Genomic DNA, 6,054 nt, shown 5'->3' with positions numbered 1-6,054 from the left:
CACTTCTAGTAGTGACATTCATATCTGGGACGTGACTTCTAACGGGACTGAATATGTCTGCATTAGGGTTTAGCTGCAGAGTCTGGAAGAGGCTTGTCATAATCTGGGGCTGGTTAAGTCGATGGTTAATGTATCCTCCTTTTTTAAAACTATAAATCGTACTTTAACGTATCTAATTCGCTTTTAAATTTACTAATGTTTTCCATTTGTATTTCTTGCCACTGTTGTTGACTTTCCTGTAGTTGCTGCTGACTTTCATGCAACTGTTGGGAACTTTATTCCTGTTTTTTTCTCGTTCTTTTTGTTTATTTTCTTTTTCCTCCAACAGCTGCTGTAATCTCTCTTCTTGTTTCTTTTCTCGTTCTTATTGTTTCTTTCGCTGATCTTGTATTGCTGCCATCAAGTCTGCTAAGCTGTTGTTTGATTTGCCGCTTCTCGTTTCCTTTTTTTTTCGTCCCACTCTCTGACACCAATTTGTTACGTTTCCGTTCGTTAGTTGATTTTCCGCAAATTCGTTCGGACGAAACTTTAGCGACACAAGTCCTTTCTTAAATAAAACTGGTTTATTATTTCTGAATATAACTTTGCGATACACTTAATTTCAACAGTCGTGCTATAACAAACGCTATAATTCTCAACGAAAGTCTCACGTGCTCAACAATATTCTCTCTCCACAGTTCAATTACACATTCTCTGTCCCGTCACATTGTGATCGTCTTATATATACAAGACTAACACATATCTAGTAAACGCTAGAGCATTCATGAAGGAACAGGATATTTCTAGAAGGACGTGGCATGATACTAGTCACGTGACCTCGCTGACGCAACAATATCAAATATGTGACTCATGTCAAGAGTAGGCTAAAATAAACCAAGCAAACATATAGACTGTATGCAGTTAGTAATAAACAAGCTCTACTAGACAAAGAGGTAACAACAGTACTTGTTATTTACTTATATAGCTAAATATGAAAATAAGAGATAGTTAAACTGAATTTTTGACCAATTGTTCACTATCGTTTATAAACTATATAAAATCTTACAGACTGAGTTGGAATGAACATAACTTGTACGAAAGCTAATCCAATACAATTATAAACTATGATTCTTATAGTACATGAAGTTTTGTTAAGTATGTATGATAGCATATTGGGCTATGACGAAACGTGAATTTTACATAAGAACACTGAATTGTATAATTCATGTTTCCGAAAATCTTTGAAATAATCACTTGATTTATAATTAAAGATCCTTATGTTCATTTGGAAAAGTAATATGTTTAAAAGAAAGATGTGGAAATAGAAGTTCTAGGTTGTAGAAATGAAAGCATTATTTGGATCCTACAAAGATATTAATGATATGTTCGTTCATGATTTTGTTGCAAAACGTTTTCATGTAAATATGTCCCTAATAGATGTGTCTTTTTATGCAGATGAGATTGCAAAATCTTTATTGTGATAAAATTGATAAAGTGTTAAAAAGAAATATTGTGTTAATAACTGTTTATTATGTTAAATCAATAATAGTTTACATGTAACTCAATCCAGATATTGTTGACACATTGAGAATGAGCTCATCCTCTGTTTATAGAATATCCTCTTAATAACACCATCTGTATGTGTGTGACCACGTGACACCCTGTGTGTTTCCTAACAGTTATAGTTTATCCTGCTTGGCAGTGGTCTTGACGTCAGATAGTCTCAAGATCTATTGAAAAATAAATTTTAATCTTCAAATGAATGTTCTATAGAAAATGTATGGATAAACAGTAAGTCATTCATTTATTATGTTTAGTTGTAGCGAAATAAGTGTCTTTTACAGGACGATAAAAATATGTAAAGTACATTATTGGTTATTATAACTGCCTCCTTTCAAATAATGGATATATGTATGTTATAATAGTTGTCTCATTGATTTTTGAAAGTGAAACAACAGGTGTTATACGGAACATTGTCTGCCTAAAGTAACGCTATCCTTAGTAAGGATAGTATATTCAGCCCATAGAAATACTGTAAAAAGTATGTTAATGAAATAAGATATTTTGTCAAGAACGTAGTTATATGGTGTTTTATGCTATTTTCGTAGTAACATAACTATTTCAATAAGTACAGAGAAATAACAAACAGAAATAATTGAAATAAAACAAGTTAAAGGTAATTGGATATATCTGTATAGGATTAACAAACATATTAAATATTGGCTTGCTGGTTTGTATCACCCATTCTGCCAATTCATCAGACTAAAAATAATAAGATGAAGTGCACATTTTTATCACGCTCAACACTTTACATAATTTATGCTTAATTAGATCTTGAAATTTGCTTCCTGATCGATATGAATTTATTTTGGTACTCTGAGCCATACTTTCCAATTCTACATGAACATCCCAGAGATGAAATGCACTAATGAATTGACCAATGGATAAGCCATGGCCCAATTCGTGAATACTTGTTAATGATGAGTATGTATCAATGACCTCAAACAGTTTCTGAAAGTGGACAGTAACATCCAGGGCTGTCCTTTGCAGAGGAGACCCAACAATTCTCTTTTGGAGTTTACTTTGTCTCTGCCATTTGTTTCTCTGGGTGGCACATACCTTACAGTATTCACATGATTGCCAAACATCTTGGATTGAACATGGCTAGTAGAACTGCTTTTGAATGTTAGCATAAGTGTGGGTTATACCTTGGTACCATCCAGTCTTTGTTATGCAAAGTATGGAGAATCACTTGTTGTAGAGTTTTGTGAATCAATAGCTGCAGTACAGCCCGATAATTTCTAACAACTGTACAGCACACCATCTTACACTTGTAACGGACTATACATATGACACAAATTACATGTTTAAATGCAATGATCATTTATTTATATGGATTGGACTTTACCTTGCTAGGTCTGAGTCTTCAGTTGCTCTTCCCAGAGTTCCTGATATGTTCAGCTTTACGCCCATCCATCAGCAGAATCTTATTTCACGACTTGCCTATACTATAGTACAAATGGCTGTGGTTTCAACTCTCACAGGCTGTTCAGGATCAGAATATTGCACAAACAGACACATTTTCACTGTGTGGTAAGATAGTATATCCACATTTCCACGTCTCATGTCTAAGCAATGCACTATGAGAAAGTCATATTCTTGCGATATTATTATCTAATGCGTTATCATCCCTTCCGGATTTTTAAAGTTCATTAGTCACTTCAGCAAATCTGCTACCACACAAGTAGTGAGATTAATTTTTGAACAAGACGGTACCTGCATTTGAGAGGCATGAGTGTGTGGAATTTTAAATTAAAACTGGTGTCCAGACAAACGTGAGATACATCATTCTACAGTAACTACTGAGTTCGCCCAGGAAATTTACGAGGATATTTGTGATCGAGATAAACTGATTGAGTTTCACTCTTTTGAATAAAATATAACGAATATGGACACTTTAAAAAGAATGAACCAAAATAGTTATCTTAGTATAAAGATAATCCATAATGTGTGTTAGCATCCATTACGTAGATGGCTCAATAAATGTAATGTTTTCTATGATAACTGGAAACTGTCCGACTGTCAGTTTTGATATTGAATCATTATTGATATCCCATTAAAATGAATGATTGATCGATATTCAAACTTGGTTTTGAAAACTTTGATATTGTAAATGGTCTAACTAAAGATGTATTTCTTGACTTACTTAATTTCTCAACAAAAGAATCGCATTTTCTATTTCAGAGCAACTTTTATGACCAAATCAGTGGTATGGCAATAGGATCCAAATTAGCTCCAAGCTTAACTAATACCTTCCTATGCTATCAGGGACAATTATGAGTACAACAGTGCCCTGATAATTTAAAGCTGTACTGCACAATAACAAATGTCATATACAAAATGTTTTATCACTTTCGAGTGAGGGACATCAGAATATAAAGTTCATTGTCAAGGAAGAAACAGAATATCTTACCTTTTAGATATACAAGTTTTAACAAGGAGAAAACATTATTAGTATCATGTCACCATAAACCAACATTTTCAAGTTTATTTTTCAATTAATGTATTTTTATTCCTTTTGATTTTGTGCTGGCTTACAGTGCCTTTAAAATAACAAGCACTGAGCTAGCATTCAGGTTAGAACTTAGTAACATCTTAAGAAAAACTGTTTCTCTGACAATGCATTAACAATATAATGAACAAGTACTTGCTAAAGGTGAAACTGCTGTAGTTTGAATTTCTCGCAAAGCTACACGAGGGCTATCTGCATTAGCTGTTCCTAATTTAACCTAACTATGCTAATCCTACTCCCGTAGAACAGTTGTTTAATGTACATAAATGTATTTTAGTTATTGTGTTACCCTTTATGGGTACTCTGAGTTTCTAAATAAAGAAGAGCATTTCGAACATTTTAAAGACATCATGATTATAAGTATTACTGAAGGTGATATCTAAATCTCAAGTACGCATCAAGGTGAAAGATACAATTTCAATGATTTGGCGATCATGCATCATTTACAAATTCACATGTACCTGTCATACATGGGTCTTTATTGGTTCCACGATACATCACCTTGCAGCATGGAGTAAAGAACATCGTAATAGGTTGTATCCAGCAAAATACTGAATACCAGTAAAGAGGTTATAATTTCATTGTATAAATCATTGGTTAGACTACATTTGGAGTATTGTGTTCAGTCTTGGACTCCTTAGCTCAGAAAGGTTTGTTTTGAATTTCGCGCAAGGCTATCTGCGCTAGCTGCCCCTAATTTAGCAGTGATATACTAGATGGAGGGCAGCTATTCAACACCACCCATTCCCAGAGAGGGTGAACATGTTTAGTGTAATAGGGATTCGAATCCGCGACCCTTAGATTACAAGTCGAGTGTCCTAACCTACGAAAGGACATCTAGTTGTTGGAAGGGTTATATCTGGGACGTAAATTTTATCATATTAGAATAGGTTAAGATCTTTGAATTTGTTTTCTCTTGAAAAAAAAGAAGAGTTAGAAGGGATCTGATTGAGGTGTTCAAGATTGCTAAGTTAGTTGATAATACTGATGAATTGCTTTTTCATATTGTTGCGTCAGCGAGGTCACGTGACTAGTGTCACGCCACCTGTTTCTAGAAATATCCTGTTCCTTCAAGAATGCCCTAGCATTTACTAGATATGTGTTAGTCTTGTATATATAAGACGTTCACAACGTGACGGAACAACAGAGGTAACGAGTAATTGAACTGCAGTCAGAGAGAATATTATTAAGCACGTGAGAAGTTCGTTGAGAAATATAGCGTTTGTCACAGAGCGACTGTTGAAATTAATTGTATCATAAAGTTGTATTCGGAAAGAATAAACCAGTTTTATTTAAGAAAGGACTTGTGTCGCTAAAGTTTCGTCGGAACGAATTTACGGAAAATTAACTAACGAACGGAGACATAACAATATTTAATGATGAGAGTGGTAGGACTATGGGACACAAATATAAAATTTGGCAGGGTAGGAGTCATCCTCAGCTCAGACAGCTTTATTTCTAGTAGGTTGCTTTCAGATGTAGTGCATGTAGTAATTTAAGGGAAAGCATGATAAGGGTTGGCTTTGATGTGGTTTTCAGGACTTGGTTTAATTTAATGGATAGGACAGCCTTGATGGGCCAACCAGTCCCATGATGTCTTTTAACGTTATTATGGTATTATAAACCGAGTGAAGGAAATTAGTCCAATATTTACCTACATTGCAACAACATGTGTGATGATACAGATAATGACACAGACTTCACCATTCTCTGCAACCATCCTCTCAGTAGAGAGTGAAATCATTCTTCAGATAAAAGAGTCCTCACTGATCAGACAATGGAAACTAAAACAAAACAAAACTTTTTATCTTTTACTTAGAAGTTAGGGTCTCATAGTATTGTTACGACATCGAAGTCACGTGGCTAGTAACACGTCACATCTTTATCGAACATTCACGTCCTTTTCTTAAATCTCGTGATCCTTCTAGATATAGTGTAGTCTTGTATATATACGACCGGCCACGAAGCAACGGGGTAATGAGTAATTGAATGTATGCGGACAT

The sequence above is a fragment of the Limulus polyphemus genome, unplaced genomic scaffold (genome assembly GCF_000517525.1).
Source record: "Limulus polyphemus unplaced genomic scaffold, Limulus_polyphemus-2.1.2 Scaffold610, whole genome shotgun sequence".
Lineage (NCBI taxonomy): Eukaryota > Metazoa > Arthropoda > Merostomata > Xiphosura > Limulidae > Limulus > Limulus polyphemus.
Note: the sequence above shows the minus strand (reverse complement) of the source record.